The sequence below is a fragment of the Trichechus manatus genome, unplaced genomic scaffold, assembly GCF_000243295.1.
Source record: "Trichechus manatus latirostris isolate Lorelei unplaced genomic scaffold, TriManLat1.0 scaffold00048, whole genome shotgun sequence".
Classification (NCBI taxonomy): domain Eukaryota; kingdom Metazoa; phylum Chordata; class Mammalia; order Sirenia; family Trichechidae; genus Trichechus; species Trichechus manatus.
In genome coordinates this window covers 1,799,500-1,819,382 of record NW_004443984.1, presented here as the reverse complement: position 1 = coordinate 1,819,382, position 19,883 = coordinate 1,799,500, and the positions used below count along the sequence as shown (strand labels likewise).

Below are 19,883 nucleotides of genomic sequence, written 5' to 3'. Positions count from 1 at the left end.
TGGATTTGAACCACTGACCTTTTGGTTAGCAGCCAAGCTCTTAACCACAGCATCAGGATTATATGAGTGGGCCCTAAATGCCATCACAAGTGTCCTTATAAGAGAAAGGCAGAGGGAGACTTAACACACATATAGAGGAGAAAGTGATGTGAAGGCGGGAGGCAGAGATTGGAATGATACAGCCAATGAATGCCAACAGCCACCAGAAGCGGGAAGAGGCAAGGAACAGATTCTCCCCACGAGCCTTGTGAGGAAGCGCTGCCCTGCCAACACCTTGATTTCAGACTTCTGGCCTATAGAACTGTGAGAAAATAAATTTCTGTTGTTTTAAACCACCAGGTTTGTGGTATTTTGTTATGGTAGCTACAGGAAACTAATACAAATAGCATAGACATTTGGTTTTTGTTTGTTTTTGCTGTCACCTCTCTGCTTGGGTTTGTTGGCCATCTCCTGGCCAGTGGATGAAATACACAAGCTGAAAACAAAAGTGGATAACAAAGAAAACAAAAACCAAACCCGCTGTCATCAAGTTGATTCTGACTCACAGTAAGCCTATAGGACAGAGTAGGACTGCCCCTTAGGGTTTCCAAGGAGCGGCTGGCGGATTCGAACTGCTGACTTTTTGGTTAGCAGACAGCTCTTAACCACTACGCCACCAGGGCTCCAATGAAGAAAAAAGTACCTAAATAAGTTAGCAGAAGATGACTGTTAAGTATAGCTGAAAAACTGCTTCCAAACATTAAAAAGAACAGAATAAACATAAAACACTCAAAAACTTTCCAACTAACTGGAAAGTCTGCCTCTCTAATGTAATTGTCACATACTCCAAAGGTAGCATTCTCTTACTTTTACTCTGGGCCAAACTTTAAATTTATACAGTGGAAGAAATTTCCAGTAACACAGTAACACTGCAGTACCAAGTACTTCATGAATCTTGAGAAGATGTATTGCTCCTTCTGATGACTAGAAAACAAACTCAAGTACTAGTATCTGTAAGATAGCATTTAAATTCAGCAACCACTGTACCTTTAATGTTTAATATGTTTTGCTTGGAAAAAAATTTACTGCTAGAGAAGTGAAAATTATATGAAATTCAAATTTCAGTGTCCATAAATAAAGTTTTATTGGAGCACAGCCACGCTCATTTGTTGACGTATTGTCTATGGCAGTTTTCACGCTGCAATGGCAGAGGTCAGTAGTTTCAACAGAGATTATATGGCCTGCAAAGGCTAAAATACTTGCAGATATGGACCTTTACAGACAAAGTCTGCCCACCTTATATTATACTAAGTGAAAGAAGCCAGATTAAAAAGGTTATGTACTTTATTATTCCATTTATATGACTTTCTAAAAAAGGCAAAACTGTACAGACAAAAAACAGATCAGCGGTTACCAGGGCTAGGGTGAGAGGTAAGGAAGGACTACTAAGGGGAACAAGAGAATTCTGGGGGATGATGGAAGTGTTCCATATCTTGATTTTGGTGGTGGTTACACAACTATATCCATTTGTCAAAACTCATAGAAATACACCAAAAGAGTGAATTTTACTGTATGTAAATTATACTTTAACCAAACAATATAAACGTAACAACGTACATACTCACCTACAGAACAACATGGGAGCCCAGGTGGTGCAATGGTTAAGCGCTTGGCTGCTAACCAAAAAGTCGGCAATTCAAACCCACCAACAGCTCTGTGGGAGAAAAGACCTGGCAATCTGCTCCCGAAAAGATTACAGCCTAGGAAACCCTATAGGGTAGTTCTACTCTGTCACATAGGGTTGCTCTAAGTTGCAACAACCTAGGTCCCTAGGTGGCACAAACAGTTTGCACTTGACTACTAACCCGAAGGTTGACTGTTTGAATCCACCCAGCAGTACCACGGAAGAAAAGTCCTGGTGATCTACTTCCGTTCAGATTACAGCCAAGAAAACCCTACAGAGCAGTTCTACCCTATAACACATGGAGCTGATGACAACTAACAACAGAACAACCTACTTCAAGGTAGTGATCTTGGGAAGCTAGTCACTTACTTTAACTCAGTTATCACTATTCTAAATTCCTGTAATTCTTATTATGGACTTTCCTTCTGAGTCTCTGACATAGCCTTGCTGAATATCTTTAATCCTCAGAAAATTTTCTCCTTTAAAAATGAATTTCTGAAGCCACAAAAATTATGCAGAGCTCAGTCTAAACTTGATAGGTGACAGGTAAATATGGGTAATATTTTTGGTCAAAAACGAAATGATCATAAAGCAACAAGATCAATTTTCTCCTGTGATTTGTAAACCAGTTCAAACAGTTAAAAAGATGGTTCAAAATTTTAAACAGTGACAGCATCATCAAAATAAATATATAATCTGTCCAAGTGCTTCCAGGGCAACCCTCCTTGGTCTGGGAAATGTTACTTTGTTAGGCCTATGGCCAGTAAAACTTCTGTGATATGACCATTAGTTCTTGATTACCCAACCATGAGAACAGTTATTAAACCACTGTAGTGTTACTTCAACGGCCCTCAGTGGTGCAAACGGCTAACTGCCTGACTACTAGCTGAAAGGCTGGCAGCTGGAATACAGCCAGAGGTGCCTCGGAAGAAAGGCCTAGCAATTTGCCTCCAAGAGGTCACAGCCTTGAAAACCCTATGGAGCAATTCTACTCTGCATACATGGGGTCACCATGAGTTGGAATCGAGCTGACGACAACAATGGAAACTAATAACAAGAAGTGCTACTTCATAATGCATTATAAAATTGTTATTCAGCATATTACAGTACTTCCTTATTATAAGAACACTGCAGATCACTACTTAATCTACCCCTCATAAAATGGTTATAAAATTCAAATTAGAAAATGTATGTTAAAGAAGTCAGTGATGTGCAAAACATTTAAATTCTTTCAAAATAAGGTGGGTTAAAACCAAAAGAAACAATAAATAAATTATACATAAATACTTACATATATATGTATATATATCCCTGTCATCATTGAAACCTAAGGCCTACTAAAAAATGGTTCAAGTCTGTTGTTATAAAACAAAACAAATAATTTTCCTTTAATTCTACCTCAAATTACTATTCTCTTTTTTCCCTTCATTTCCTTTTCAAGAGCAGTCTACACTAGTTATTCCCTAACCTAACAGTACAATAGAAACATCAAGATTCCTGTGTCCCACTCCTGCAGTAAAATGAGGCCTAAAACCTGTATTTTTTAAAAGTCCCCCACATAGCAAGTCACAGCCAATCTCCACTATTTAAATATTTACTGCCTCTCACTTAAAAAGCTAGAAATAGAAATGCCACGTGATCCAGCAATCCCACTCCTAGGAATATATCCTAAAGAAATAAGAGCCATCACACAAATAGAGATATGCACACCCATGTTCACTGCAGCACTGTTCACAACAGCAAAAAGATGGAAACAACCTAGGTGCCCATCAACACAATGGATAAACAAACTATGGTACATACACACAATGGAATACTAAGCAACAATAAAGAACAATGATGAATCTGTGAAACATCTCACAACATGGATGACTCTGGAAGGTATTATGCTGAGTGAAATAAGTCAATCACAAAAGGACAAATACTTTATGAGACCACTACTACAAAAACTCATGATAAGGTTTACACAAAAAAAGAAACTATCTTTGATGGTTATGAGGGAGGGGAGAGGTAGGAGGGAAAAACAGTAAATAGACAATAGCTAAGTGGTAATTCTGGTGAAGAGTAAGACAGTACACAATACTGGGGAAGGCAGCACAACTTGTCTAAGGCAAGGTCACGGAAGCTCCATAGACACATCCAAGCTCCCTGAGGGACCAAATTACTGGGATGAGGGCTGTGGGAACCACGGTCTCAGGAACATCTAGCTCAACTGGCATAACATAGTTTATAAAGAAAATGTTCTACATTCTACTTTGGTGAGTAGCACCTGGGGTCTTAAAAGCTTGTGAGCAGCCATCTAACATACTCCACTGGTCCCACCCCATCTGAAGCAAGGGAGAATGAAGAAAACCAAAGACTTAAGGGAAAGATTAGTCCAAAGGACTAACGGACCACAACTACCACAGCCTCCACCAGACTGAGTCCAGCACAACTAGATGGTGCCTGGCGACCACCACCGACTGCTCTGACATGGATCAAAATAGAGGGACCCAGGTAGAGCTGGAGAAAAATGTAAACTAAATTCTAACTCACAAAAACAAACAGAAGACCAGACTTACTGGTGTGACAGAGACTGAAGAAATCCTGAGAGTATGGCCCACGGACACCCTTATAGCCCAGTAATGAAATCACTCCTGAGGTTCACCCTTCAATCAACGATTAGATAGGCACATAAAACAAAATAAGACTAAATGGGCACAGGAGGCCAGGGGCAAGGACAAGAAGGCAGGAGAGGACAGGAAAGCTGGCAATGGGGAACCCAATGTCGAGAAGGGGAGAGTGTTGACAGGTCGTGGGGTTGGCAACCAACATCACAAAACAATATGTGTATTAATTGTTTAATGAGAAACTAGTTTGCTCTGTAAACCTTCATCTAAAGTACAATAAAAAATAAAAATTTACTGCCTCTGATTCCTCGCAGAATCCCCTCTATCCTGTAATTTGCATTCTGGTTTCTATACCACCGTAAAAAAATTTCTACAGGAGTCACAATTGGTCCACATCTTATTTGAATATTCTGCAACATCTGACAATGCTGAGTGCCCTCTCTGTACTATATTCCCTCTGGGGTATCTGAAAATTGCTTCCTTCACCTACATAGGTAAGAGTTCTTTAGGTCTTGCAGCCATATTTCACATATACACACATTTTTTTCCTCCTAGTGGTTCTGCTTCTCTGATGAGCCCTGACTGATACATCTGCCAAAAAGACTGCATCAATTAATGCCCACTTCTCTGTGCCTTAACCAGCACCAAGCACCATCAATCTTCTAAAAATTTTGCCTAGTAAGTAAAACATTATCTCAAACTGCATGATTTGCATCTTTAATTATAAATAAAAATAAGTTTTTTCAGATGTTTGACATCTTTTCTGTCAACTGCCTACTCATGTCTTCTGCCCAATTTATTTGAGGTTGTTATTTTTGTAATATGAGCTCATTGTAAATTATGGAAATTAGCCTCTTCACTTATATATTTTCTCTTACTTTATTATTTGTCTTTAGACTTTATGACATTTTTGCCAAATAAAAGTTTTAATTTTTAGGAAATCATTTTTGTCAATCTTTTTCCTTTGTGGCTTCTAGATTTGGGGCCCTATTTAGGCCTTTCCCATTTCTAATTTACACACCATTTCATTCATCTTTTCTTCTATAAGTTTTATGGCTTTATTATTTACATACAAATGTGTGTTTAGAAAGGCAATAATAGCATAGTGATTAAGAGAACAGACCATGAAACCACACTGCCTAGATTCAAATCCTACCTTTATCCAGTTAACAGCTGTGTGACTCTATAGGTTAATTGCATCTGTAAAATGTGGACAATAATAGTATCTATGTCACAAAGTTGTTAACAGGCCCTGGTGCGTAACTGTTAAATGTTAGGTGTTATTATTTCTGTTTGATCTACCAAGTGCTTAGCCAGTTGTCCCAACACCACTTACTAAATCTTGCTTTTCTTTGCTAATGTTTTGAAATGCTAATTTTATAACCACTAAAATTCCCATGCACATGCAATTTCCAGACTCTGTTCAGTTTGACTGGTCTATCTGGTACTTCTTCAGAATCAAATTTTGAATTATTGTAATCTCCTAATGTGTTGTGCTTTTTTTTTTCTTTGTAATTTCACATGTATTAATATTTGGAAAGGCTAGTGTCTCTCCATCGTTCTCCTTTTTCAGACTTTAAGCTTTTTCCACATGAACTGCAGAGTAATGCTGCCAAGTTAAACAAACAACAACAAACTAATGATATTTTAATCGAAATTACATTAAATACATAAATAATTTAGGGAAAACAATAAGTTTACAATGCTAGTTCTCCTATCTAATAGCACAGTATGTATTTCCAGTTATTCAAATCTTTTTTTAAAATGTCCCTTAGTAGATTCTTCTCATTTATTTTTTATGTTAGTATTTTATTTTTTCATTATATTTTCTAAAGAAACTACTTTTTATATATAGGAAAGCTACTGATATTAGTACGTTAATTTTTTAAGTGCTGTATTATCAAAGTCTCTTACTGTTTCTAATAATGAAAACTGTAAGATGGCTGATTCTTGAATTTTGGGTATATAGGATTATCTGCTGTATAAAAATAGTCTGCCTCCTTCTTCCAATACCAAAAACTAAACCAAACCCACTGGCACTGAGTCGACTCTGACTCATAGTGATCCTATAGAACAGAGCAGAACTACCCTATACAGTTTCCAAGGGGCAGCTGGTGGATTTGAACTACTAACCTTTTGGTTAGCAGCCAAGCTCTTAACCACTATGCCATCAGGGTTCCTCTTTCCCAATACTAACCTCTTATTTCTTCCTCTTGGCTAATGATACTAGCTTATACCTCCATTATAAAGTTAAGTAATATATAAAGTTAAGTGATAATGTTAACTGATGGGCATCCTTTTCTCGTTCTTCACATTAACGAGAATACTTTCAGCATACTACCACTAAACATGATACTGGCTTTGGTTTGAAATATTTTTTCCCTAATCATGTTAAATAATAATTAATCAATTTGAATTATATAGAGAATGTTCATCAGGAATAGATATTAATTTGGCCAAATGCTTTTTTCCCATCCAAAGAGATGACCATATGGTTTTTCTCTGATCTATCAATATGGCATACTAATAGATTTTTCTAATATTGAACTATATATATATTTATTTCAGAGCTGAAACTCTTGGGCTATAGAATACTATTTTTAATGTACTATTGAATTCTATTTTCTAATATTGATTTAAAATTTTAATATTTATATTTTTAAGATGGGACCACAGTTTCCTATTTTGTGCTGTCTGTGAGGCTTTGAAGTCAACACTTCACAGGCTTCATGAAAACGTCTCACAGACTTTATGAAAACAATATAAAGCTTTCCATCTTTATCCATGCTCTGGAACACATAGAATTATCTGTTCCTTGGTGTCTTAGTTAGCTAATGCTGCTATAACAGAAATACCACAAGTGGATGGCTTTAACAAACAGACACTTATTTTCTCACAGTTTAGGAGGCTAGAAGTCTGAATTCAGGGTGTTGACCTAGGGGAAGCCTTTCTCTCTTTGTCAGCCCTGGGGGAAAGTCCTTGTTTCTTTAACCTCTGTTTCTTGGTTCCTGGGAGATCTCCGTGTGGCTTAGAATCTATCTTCCTCCATCTCTGCTTCTTTAATCTACTCCTTTTACAAACTGCAAGAGACTGACTCAAGACACACCCTACTCTAATCCTGCCTCATTAACAAAGACAACACATTCCCAAATGGGACTATAACCACAGGAACACAGGTAGGATTTACCACAATTTTGGGGTGGGGGCACAGTTTAATCCATAACAGTCCACCCTCTGGCCCCTCAAAATTCATGTCCCTGCCACATGCAAAACACACTGACCCCATGACATCATCCCAAAAGTCTTAAATCAACTGAGTCCAAAATCTCATATTCTTAATCATCTAAATCAAATATGGGTGAGACTTTAGGCATATTCCATCCTTGGGCAAAACTCTTCTTCATCTGTAAACCTGTGACTCTAGACTACAAGTTATCTGTTTCCAAAGTACCATGGTGGAACAGGCACAAGGTAGACATTTCCATTACAAATTGGAGAAACTGGAGGGAAAGAAGGGATAACAGGCACCAAGCAAGTAAAAAAATCAGCAGAATACACTACACTAGCTCTCAAGGCTTGAAAATAATCCTCTCTTCTCTGAGACCATCTAAGCAATGGCCCCACCCTTCAGACTCTGGGTGTTGGCTACGCCCTCTGGATTCTGGGTGGAGGTCCCTCAGCCCTGGGCTTCAGCTCTACCTTCCAGGCACTGGGATGGCAACTCTGCTCCCTTGGCTTTGGGAGGCCCCATTCTCCTAGTCCCTTTGAGTGGGAACCCCATCCACTTACCCCCGGCAGGCTCCCTTCTTCTGCCCTTTGGGCATGGCAGCCCTGCCCCCTCAGCTTTGGGCAGGGGACCCACTCCCCTGGCAGACCTTAACTGCAGTCCACACTACAGAACCAAGCTGGTGAAGATTCAACACTTTGAAACCTAGGAGGCTAAGGCTCAACCCTTTGAAATCCAGACTGTGGCCCCACCTTTGAAACCAAGAAAGTCCTGCTTCCGGTGCTCCTTAGAACAGTTCTGCTCATCTCCGAGCTGCTCCAGAGTTGAACCTTTTCTTTGCTTGGAGGACAAGAGATGCAGCTCCTTTGACCCGTTTCCTGCCTGTAGAATTGCAAGAGGCAGACAGCTTTCTTTCCTTTCATCCTATCTCTGACCCCTTCAGTCTAAGCTGATGGGTTTTCTGCTGTGGTAGTTGGTTAGATCCATCAGTCACAGGCTTAATCTCTTTAACAAAAGACTGGGTAGCCACATCCTTGGTGAAAATTCTAGAGCATGTGTCCTTAGTTTGTACAACAGAATTTTCCAAATCTTTAAGTTCTGTTTTCATTTTGCACAGTTCATTTTTAAGCCCATCTCTGTACTCTCACATTTTACTATAAACGCCAAGGAGAAACCAAGTGGCCCCTTTAAGATCTTGCTTAAAAATTTCATCAGCCAGATATCCAGGTTCACCACTTACAAGTTCTACCTACCACCAAACATCTGTATATAATTCAAGTAAGTTCTTTGCCAGTGTATAAAAGGCATCATCTTCCTCCATTGTCCAACCACATGTTCATCATTTCTCTTTAAAACCTCACCAGAAGCATATTTAACATTCACATTTCTAGCAATATTCTGCTGCTGATGCCATATGTATTTTCTAAGACAACAGACTTTCTCTATAACACTCTCCACTTCCTTCTGAACCCTCATCAGAACTGTCTTTGATATCCATAATTCTACCAACAGTCTCTTTAAGGAAATCTAGGTTTATACTATTCGGTACCTTAAAACTCTTCTAGTTTCTATCCATTACCCAATTCCAAAACCACTTCCACATCGTAGGTATTTGTTACAGCAGCACCCCCACTTCTCATTCCAAATTCTGTCTTAGTTACCTAATGCTTCTATAACAAAAATACCACAGGTGGATGGCTTTCACAAACAGAAATGTACTTTCTCACAGTTTAGGAGGCTAGAAGTCTGAACTCAGGGTGCCGGCTCTAGGCGAAGGTTTTCTCTGTCAGCTTTGGGGGAAGGACTTGTCTCTTTAGCCTCTGTTTCCTGCCTCCTTGGAGATCTCCAAGTGGCTTGGCATCTAACTCCATCTATGCTTCCTTAATCTGCTCCTTCTGTATCTTGTAAGAGACTGACTCAAGACACACCTATACTTATTCTGCCTCATTAACATAAGACAACCTATTCCCAAATGGGATTATAACCACAGGTATAGAAGTTATAATTTTGGGGTGACACAATTCAATCTATAACGTTTGGTTATTTGAAACAATATACCTATGAAAACATGTGAGTATACAGTTTTTTGTGGGACAGCCCTTTGATAAATTTATTAATTTCCTTCATTGTTATTGGTCTATTGAATTTCTGTCTTCTGGGGCCAAATTTGATAACTTTTCTAAAATATCATCACTTTTATCCAGATTGTGAAGTTTATTTGCATAGGGTTTTACGTGTGTGTGTGTGTGTGTGTGTGTGTGTGTGTGTAATTTCATCCTCTTCTGTAGAACACTGAACTCTACCATATACTTTAACAAATGTTATCCAAATCTGTTTACTTTCAATGAGCTTCCTGGTGATCAAAATTAGGAATCAGAATATTTTGGTTCAAGAGAGCTGACAAAGTATACATTTATATTCTCTTTCTCCAGAGATCTACTCCATAAAAATACTACCCATCGCTGCTGAGTCAATTCCAACTCATTGCGACCCTACAGGACAGAGAAGAAGTGCCCCAAATGGTTTCAAAGACTGTAATTTTTATGGAAGCAGACTGCCACATTTTTCTCACATGGATCGGCTGCTGGGTTTGATCCACCGATCTTTCAGTCAGCAAAGGACTAAAGTTGTTTGTTTTATTCATTATTAAAAGAAATATTTAAGCGCCATTATGTACCAGGCACTGTTCATTGGAGGTAGAGCACTATACAAAAAAGACAAAGTTGAAAAGACAGATAACAAGCAAATATCAATTATTCAAGCAGTGGTAAGAAAAAAAAATAGGAGAGGAAAATAGAGAAAGATGGGGGAGTTAAAGGAAGACAATTTTAGGTATGGGAGACAAGAAATTCTTCTCTGATGACACTGGTGACAGGTGACACTTGGGCAGAGACCTGGAAGAAGGGAATATACCACACTTTCTTAAATTCCATTTGTATTTTCTGAAAGAATTTCTTCCAAGTCTCAGCTCTTCTCTCATACTCTGTACTTTTGTCCTTTTGCATTAAATTTTCTTTTAGTGCTTTGAATGCCATTCCACTGTCTTCTGGCCACCACGGTTTCTGATGAGAAGCTGCTGTTAATCTTATTGAGACTGTTTTGAAAGTGGTGAGCCGCTGCTCTCTTGCTGCTTTCAAGATACCCTCTTTGTCTTTGAACAGTTTGATTATAATGTGTCTAGGTGCAGATCTCTGCATTTATCCTACCTGGAGTTTACTGAGTTTCTTGAATGTGTAGATTAATGGACTTATCTTGAAGTTGGCTGATTCTTTCTTCCAACTGATCAAATTTATGGTTGAGCCCATCTGGTGAATTTTTCAGTTCCGTTGTTGTATTTTTAATTCCAGAATTTGTTTGGTTCTCTTTTGTAATTTTTACCTATTACTATTTTCTATTTGGTGAGATATTGTTCTCATACTTTTCTTTAGTTCTTTAGATATGGTTTCCTTTCATTCTTTGAACATATTTTAAATAGCTGATTTAAAGTCTTTGTCAAGTGAATCCAACATCTGGGCTTCTTCAGAGACAGTCTCTGTGGACTGCTTTTTTCCCTGTGTATGCACTATCATTTCTTGTTTCTCTGAGTGCTCATAATTTTTTGTTGAAAACTAGTTTAAATAATATGGCAAATTCTGGAAATCAGATTCTCCTCACCCAGGGTGTACTGCTGTTACTGTTTATTCTTGTTGTTTGTTTCTTTGTTTGCTTAGTTACTTCTCTGAACCACTTCTGTAAAGTCTGTATTTTGTGTGGCCACTTAAGTCACCGCTCAGTTAGCTTAAAACCAAACCAAACCAAACTCACTGCCACTGAGTTGATTCCCACTCATAACAACCCTCAGGACAGAGTAGAACTATCCCACCGGGTTTCCAAGAAGCAGCTAGTGGATTCAAACTGCCAACCTTATGGTTAGCAGCCAAACTCTTAACCAACTTAGTGGTCAGCTAATCATTGGACAGATTTACTTATATGGCTGAAATGAACAAATTTCCCAGTCTATGCCAAGGGTTGTGTGTATGTTGGGGTATACCTTTAACACTCAGCCAAGCAGTTTATAACTCTGCCTTAGCTTTCACTTTCTGCTTGCACAGGTCAGTCAGAAGCAAGCATTCAGTACCTTCTTGGGTCTCTCTTTAGCTGTGCATAACCCTGGGAATGTGAGAGGACTTACAGATTCCCAGGATTGTGTTAAAGCTTTTCAAATCTCCTTATGGACATCTCATTCCCCAGCATTTCCTTTTAAGCTTTTTGGTTGTTGTTGTTGGGTGCTGTTGAGTTGGTTCCGACTTATAGCAACCCTACGTAAAACAGAACAAAACACTGCCCAGTCCTGCGCCATCCTCACAATTGTTTCTATGCTTGATGAGCCCATCATTGCAGCCACTGTGTCAATCCATCTCGTTGAGGGTTTCCTCTCTTTCACTGACCCTCTACTTTACCAAGCATAATGTCCCTCTGCAGGGACTGGTCCCTCCTGATAAAATGTCCAAATTACATGAGACAAAGTCTTGTCATCCCCCCTTCTAAGGAGCATTGCGGCTGTACTTCTTCCAAGACAGATTTGTTTGTTCTTCTGGCAGTCCATGATATATCCAATATTCTTCACCGATACCATAATTCAAATGCATCAATTCTTCTTCTGTCTTCCTTACTCACTGTCCAGCTTTCACATGTATATGAGGAGACTGAAAATACCATGGCTTGGGTCAGGCGCACCTTAGTCCTTAAAGTGATATCTTTGCTTTTAACCCTTTAAAGAAGCCTTTTGCAGCAGACTTGCCCAATGCAATACGTCGTTTGATTTTCTGACTGCTGCTTCCATGGGTGGTGACCGTGGATCCACGTAAAACGAAATCCTTGACAACTTCAATCTTTTCTCCGTTTATCATGTTGCTTATTGGCCCACTTGTGAGGATTTTTGCTTTATGTTGAGGTATAATCATACTGAAAGCTGTAGTCTTTGACTTTTATCAGTAAGTGCTTCAAGTCCTCTTCACTTTCTGGTTAGCCTACTGTTTACCTCAACTGTTATTCACAGCTGAAATGTTTGACAACTGCCTCTAATTGTTTTTACAAACACTTCCTGGGGAAAAGGCTGCTATCACCTGCAAACTGTGAGTCAGGTAAAATACAGACAACCTTGTGAGTGAGGTCTTTCAGAAAATCAAATGTGACAATTCTCTAGGAATAGGCCTTTGAAGAAGCAGCTCCAACCTTGTTCTGCCCCTTCCAGTGGATGCTGGTCTTCACCATGATTGAGGGCTATTGGTTTTCAAGGCTACTATGGAGCTTGGGGGTGGGAGGGAGAGAAGAGATGAAAATAGGGCAAGTTAAAACACCACAAAATTTGCAGTTCTTACCAAGATTCAGTCATTTTTCTTGAATAAATGCTCCTGGATTGCTGCAAGTCTTTGGTTAATTTCCAGAGTTCTGAAAGTTAATTCTGAAATTTTTGCCAATGTTCTCATTGCTTTTACAGAGGAGAGATTTTGAGAGTCCTTACTTTGCCATTTTTGCTGAAATCCTCTGTATTGAATTTTGTCTCTTTCAGTTCAATCATATTTATTAATTAGCTATCTGCTATTCAGAACATCTTTTGATTTTTAAAATTTTAATACTCATAATTTATTTCCTCTGAATTACCAATAATGCTTATCTTTAAAACCTTCAGTTTACACTATTCATGATTTTCTTTAGTGTTGGTTTCATTTGGTGCCTCTCTTCACAGAATTGATTTTCCTTAAGTGACTGATAATCTTGGTTATCAGTTCATAGTTTTTTCTCACAGTGGATGAGAAGCTTTGTTCATCTGTTGGTATATGCAGGTTCTAGTTATATATACTTACTTCTAGTGACTGTGGAAGAGGAGTGAAGTTAGGCAGTGTCTTCAGGTAACTTCCTTTCTAGATATGAATCTCTGTCTCTTCTAAACATCACATAAATTACCTGGGATATAGCTATTCTCTAACCTAGGACTCTTACTTTAGAGAGTAACTAGCATAGCTTTAACTTGAGGAAAACACTGGAGTTAGCGGATCACTTTGCCGTTTTCTTCTTTTTTTTTTTTTTAGTTGTGCTTTAGGTGAAAGTTTACAGAGTAAATTAGTTTCAAAAATTTATACACAAATTGTTTCATGACATTGGTTGCAACCCCTGCAATGTGTCAGCACTCTCCCCCTTTCTACCCCGGGTTCCCTGTTTCCATTCATCCAGTTTTCCTGTCCCTTCCTGCGTTCTTGTCTTTACTTTTGGACAGGTGTTGCCCATTTGATCTGGTATACTTGGTTGATCTAAGAAGTACATTCCTCATGTGTGTTACTGTCAAATCTTTGGCTAAAAGGTGTACTTCAGGAGCAGCTTCAGTTCTGAGTTAGACGTCTGGGGCCTTAGTCTCAGGGGTTCCTCCAGTCTCTGTTAGACCAGTAAGTCTGGTCTTTTTTGTGAATTTGAATTTTGTTCTATCTTTTTTTCCCACTCTATCCAGGACCCTCTATTGTGACTCCTGTCAGAGTGGTCGGTGGTGGTAGCCAGGCACTATCCAGTTCTTCTGGGCTCAGGCTGGTGGGGGCTGTGGTTCATGTGGTCCATTAGTCCTTTGGACTAATATTTTGCTTGTGTCTTTGGTTTTCTTCATTCTCCTTTGCTCTGGACAGGATAGGACCAAGAGATGCACCTTAGATGGCTTCCTCTGCTTTTATTAGAGGTCTATGGTTGCTTCAGGCTGTTCTTGCTTCTTTCTCAAGCCTCAAAACTCATTAATTCATTTAAAAAATATTTACTGAGTGTCTACTATGTGCCAGGCACTAGCCCAGATACTGGGGATTCAGTGATGAGCAACACAAATTTTTTGGCCTGAAGGAACTTATATTCTAATGGAGAGATAAATAAATAAGGCATTGTAATTTCACAAAGCAGTAAGTATAACGGAAAATAAAACAAAGTAAAGAATAGAAAGTGATTACACGGGAGCTGTTTCAGATAGGTTGATAATTTCTGAGATAGTAACATTTCAGCAGAGATCTAAATAATAAAAAGGAGACAGCTGTAAGAAGATGTGAGGGAGAGCTTTCCAGGAAGGGACAATAAGCGTAAAGAAACTGAAAAGTGTAACATCTTGGCAGGTTTGAGAACAGGAAAGCCAGTGCTGTTGAAGCAAAGTTAGCAAGTGAATGGATGGTAGGAAATCAGGCCTGAGAAGCAGACAAGGGCCAGATCACACATAGCCTCATAACACATAATAAGAAGTTTGGGAAGGCAGTGGGTGCTTCAAGCAAGAGAATGACATGATTTACATATGGCGCAGTGGTTAAGAGCTCAGCTGCTAACCAAAAGGTTAGCAGTTCAAATCCCCCAGCCGCTCCCTGGAAACGCTATGGGGCAGTTCTACTCGGTCCTATAGGGTTGCTATGAGTTGGAATCGACTCACAACTGCAACGGATTTGGTTTTTTTGGTTTTAAATGCTATGTGAAGAATAGACCGTAAGGAAATACATGCCCTCCCCAGGCAGATCGTTCAGTGTTTTTGAGAAGCATTTCTCTGAGCTTTACCAGAGATGCTCAAAATCGAGAACAAGGGCTAGGAAGCTGAGAGGCTTGACTGACTAACATATGGTATTATCGGCTGTATACATATTTATAGTAAATTACACTTAACAAAATACTATCTGAATTTACTGAGAAAGTATTTTTTAAAATGTTATTTAGACTGTACCAAATTCTTAATAGGAAAAGTATTTTATCAGAAAAAGATACAAGAATTATTTTTATAATTTCTAATTCTACTTCTTGGAAAATTATCCTTTGAAGTTGTCTATAAATCAACCTGTAGTAAAAATTAATAATATAACAGAGAGATATGTTCCAAAGGAAAAATTCCAAAACCACGGTAAAAACTATTAAGAAAGAATGGGTTAATCTGTTTAGCTATGTCAAGATGAGCTTAATAACAGTCCAACAGTTCTTCTACTACATTCCTTCCAACCCTCCTTGGATTTCTGTTCAGTTTTCATCAACCTGACAGTCACAAAACATAAGAATTTCTCTAATGTTTGGGGATTCAGACTCCAAAGAACTTCCAGTCTCCAAAACTTTGTTTTCCTCCTCCTTTCATCTATGAGGTTAACATTTCTAAGAGAACCACAATTTTTTTCTGTAGGTGCTGTGGCCTGACACATGGCATACTCCAACATAAATATTCTATAAGTGTGTGGCTTCCAGTTATATAGAAAAATTATCGTCCTGTTTCATCTACCTTCTAAAGTCAAAATTCTACATATAGAACAGCTCTCCAGTATTCAGATAAAATTTACAATACTAACAGAAGTAGTCTTTTGAAACAAATACATGCCTTCGGCTGTCAGAAGGAACTATAAGATCTAGGTTCAATTCTTTTATTAATGTTTATTTCTCTGAATTTATTTCCTCCTTCAAAAACCTATCAGATAAACAAAAAATCACTCATAATTTCAGAGCTGTCATTTCAGCACAGAGTGAAGAACAGTGATGCAAGTTTTAACACTCATTATTTTACCCTTTAAAACATAATTCATCTCTGTTAAGAGGCAAGTTTGACAAGCAAAGTATTTTGGAGACATAACCTCTGGAGCCAGACTGCTGAAGTTCAAATCCCAGCTCTGACACTGACAAGCTATGTGAGATCTTAGACAAGTTATTTAACTTTTCTGGATCTCAGTTATTCATTTGTAAAATGGGAATAATGATGTTGTTACTGTTGTTAGGTGCCACAGAGTCGGTTCTAACTCATAGGAACCCTATAAGACAGAGTAGAACTGCCCCAGAGGGTTTCCAGGGAGCAGCTGGTAGATTTGAACTGCTAACCTTTTGGTTAGCAGCCGAGCTCTTAACCACTGCGCCACCAGGGCTCCGGAATAGTGCTAGGCTTGTCATGAAGATTAACTGACTTAATAATTACAAACTCTTAGTGTCCGGTATCTAGTAAGTGTTACATAAGTGTTCGTTAAAGAAAAAATAAGTAAATAAATAAACATCTTAGACATAAGATAAACTCAGCAAAGAAATAGATCTTGGGTGAGTCAATTCACTAATTAGTTCCTCTTGGTTTCTTAAAGGGCAAAATATTAAAACTATTAAAGCTAAGGTCCAAATAACAAGGATAAAATAACTATTATTATAACTGTGATGTTATAATAATAACTTAAAAAGTTGAGTCTGTAGCCCAGATAGCCTTCGTTACTTGGCTTTGATTCCAAATATTCTACATAAGAATTTTCCTACAAGTCCTAAAGGAAAGATGTTTTCAAGTTCTTGGGCAATGAAACACTGAACGCCAATCAAGTCCTGTTACTCGGCAAATATGCAGAACTCATCATGTCACAAATGTGAGTCACAACTGTGAGTTGATACTATTAATAGCTAACATTTATGGAATGCTTTCTACTGGTCAGGCACTGTTCTAAGTACTTTACAGGCATATGTTAACTCACTTAAGCCTCTCAATAAGAAAGAGACTACTTATCATCATCACCATTTAAAAAAAAACCACACCCACTGCCTTCGAATCGATTCCGATGATTCATAGTGACCCTACAGGACAGAGCAGAACTGCCCCATAGGGTTTCCAAGGAGCAGCTGGTAGATTTGAACTGCTGACACTTTGGTTAGCAGCCGAGCTATTAACCACTACGCCACAAGAGCTCCATCACCATTTTACAGATGTCAAAATGAAGGCACACAGAGTAACTTGCCCCGGGTTATACACCGAGTAAGTAAGTCTAGCTAGCTTCAAAGCCTGAGCTCTTAAGCCACAGCTATGTCCTTCATAATGAAATACCATATCCAGGATTGGTAACTTCAAAAGCTGACCAAGAATGTAATCAATGTCACTAAATTGTACATGCAGAAACTGTTGAATTGGTGTATGTTTTGCTGTGTATATTCTCGACAACAACAAAAAAATAAATAAAATTTAGGGAAAAAAAAAAAAAGGCTGACCAAGCTAAAAACGTACAGCATGCCATGCTATAGTCACTAACAGCCAGAATTCACAAGCCGGGCAATGAGAAGAGACTAAGAAGAAGGGAAATTTTCTTCTTTATCCTTTCTCATTCACATGCTTCTCTCAGGCCTCTCAAGTGAGTATGAGTTAATACAAGTGAAGTATTTTAGATAGTGCCTGGCACATAATAAGTGCTTAAGTGTTGAGGGGTGGTGGTGGTAAAAATAATAATAGTTAAGAATACGACTGCTGACTCTATCTCACTCTTATGACAGGCTAGGAGCTGTTGAGATCTCTTCCACTTTTCCCCCTCTGTGATTACATGAAATGAATCAGAATAATATAAATGCAGTTCACCATCACTAAACCTAATGACTCCTCCCTCGATAGTGTTACTTTCACCTGACCATATACATATGAGCAAACTGCTTTATTCCTCACTTCTCTTTTCTTGGTTTACAAAGACTGGATTGGGGCCAGAAGAAAGTAGAATAAAGTAGCTTTGTAACCTTTTGACTAGATGCCAAGAGCAGAAGCAAAGCTTGTGAAAAGCAACTGAGTCCACCTAAACTTTGACTATTAGAAGGAAACTAGCAAAGGATTCTAATGGTAGAAGCTCTGAATATGATCCAGTATTTTTCGACTTCATCACCATTGTGCCTAGACATGAGAAAGAAGAGAAGACAGCAACTGCAATCAGGGCAATAGGGCTCTCCTCTCCCAACTGTTCTGCACCATTATTTAGGTTAGAAGCTTAACAGAACCAAGATACTGTTTTTAGAGAAAAAACTTTCCGTTAGAAAAACTCAAACATTTTTCATTAGAAAAAGACAATACTGGAAAAAAAATCTAGCAGTCACTAGAATTTTTCAACCTGCAGATACAACACATCAACTTAGTGAAAGAAACCAGCAGTTTGTTTTAAATGAAATACAATAAAACAAAATAGAAAACATTAGAATATCAATATATAAAGGTAAATACTGTTTCCCAAAATGTCTGTTTCAATATTAATTATTAGTATGTACATATATGTGTGTGAGTACTGGGTAACAATGTTAAATGTATACCTTATTGTGAATCATGGTCAAAAAGGCTTGAAAGCCACTTAAAAGACAACCAGCTAGTCAAACAGGAGGAAAATAGCCACTTCAAACTACATGCAAAACAACCTGTGTTTTGGTGGTTTTCTAAACTACAGTTTTTTAAAGGCAAGCCTCTGGAAGGGAACAAAAAAGGAAAAAGAAAGTCTTAAGAGAGAATCAATGGTTTAACATAGTTATTCCAAATAAACAATTTCATAGAATGTGAGGCACTGAGACTAAATAAATATATAAAAACTGAAGGTATATAGACATGAGATAAACTAAAGATTTTCAGTTCATCTAGCTATTAAACACCTCACCAGCATGATATGGTACCTATGAGTCAGAACTGACTTGACCACAACGGGTTTGGTTTTGGTTACCATGAAAGATAGCCTATTCTCTATGCAAAAGCTTGGGTTCTCACTCTCAAGAACACTTACTCATCAGTGTTATCTAAAATCACTGCTTTCTAATCTATAGCAATGTAAGAACCAAGGAAAGAGAAAAGCAGGTCTGAAAAACTCTGCTTTACTTTAGATTATCATCACAGATGTTGTTTCCTAAATATGACATATTGAAGAGAGAAATAGTCAGTGAAATGATAACATTGATTACTTGGGAACGTTTTTATAAAACATTTATGTACTGTTTTTTATCCTAAAATGTGCCCTAATTTCTGAAGTATTCTAAGGAAAAAAAAAAATCATACACATTTTTAAATTATCCTCTTGACAAAGAGATTATCATACTAAAACCATCGATCTAATAGGGAAAATTAACATCATGGTGCTAAGTCAAAATTTCCTCTTATTTTGAAAAAAGGAGGAGGGAGAGCAACAGGCAAATCTGACCTAAATCTTTTTCAAGTACTATGGAAACTAAAGAATAAAGTTCAATTCCACCTAAGAGATAACGATTCTAATTTATTCTCATAGTAACAGTGCTGATAGCAACAAACTACCAATTTTCCTAAATTCAGTACCTTCTACATTATTTTTTTTATTGATATAATAAAGTTTACATTTCAAGTTAGTCTCCCATACAGATTTTTTTTTTATAACATACATTGTTATGAGACCCCAATCGCTCACCCCATTCTGCGACAGCACACTCCTCCCCTCCACCCCTGATTCCCCATGAACATTCAACCAGCTCCTAACTCTCTCTGCCTTCCCCTCTCACCTCCAGACAGAAGCCGCCCTTTGGCTTCTCATATCTACTTTTCTAAGAGGCACATTCTTCACAAGCATCACTCCATGTCCCACAGTCCAGTCCAATCCCTGTCTGAAGAGTTGGCCTCGGAAATTGTTTTAGTTCTGGG

The 19,883-nt window shown here is 38.2% G+C and overlaps 1 protein-coding gene across 5 annotated transcripts in view; it reads right to left on the bottom strand.

Annotated features, from left to right (window-relative positions):
* EYA3 (EYA transcriptional coactivator and phosphatase 3) overlaps positions 1–19,883 on the bottom strand; it is a 239,462-nt gene that overhangs the window by 93,911 nt on the left and 125,668 nt on the right. The window contains exon 1 of one of the 5 annotated variants that reach the window (XM_023732059.1): positions 8,251–8,471. The exons of the other annotated variants lie outside the window; for them this stretch is intronic. The gene's annotated coding sequence lies outside the window, so the exon portion shown is untranslated. Of the gene's footprint in view, positions 1–8,250; positions 8,472–19,883 lie in introns of those variants that run through there. 5 annotated transcript variants of the gene reach the window in all.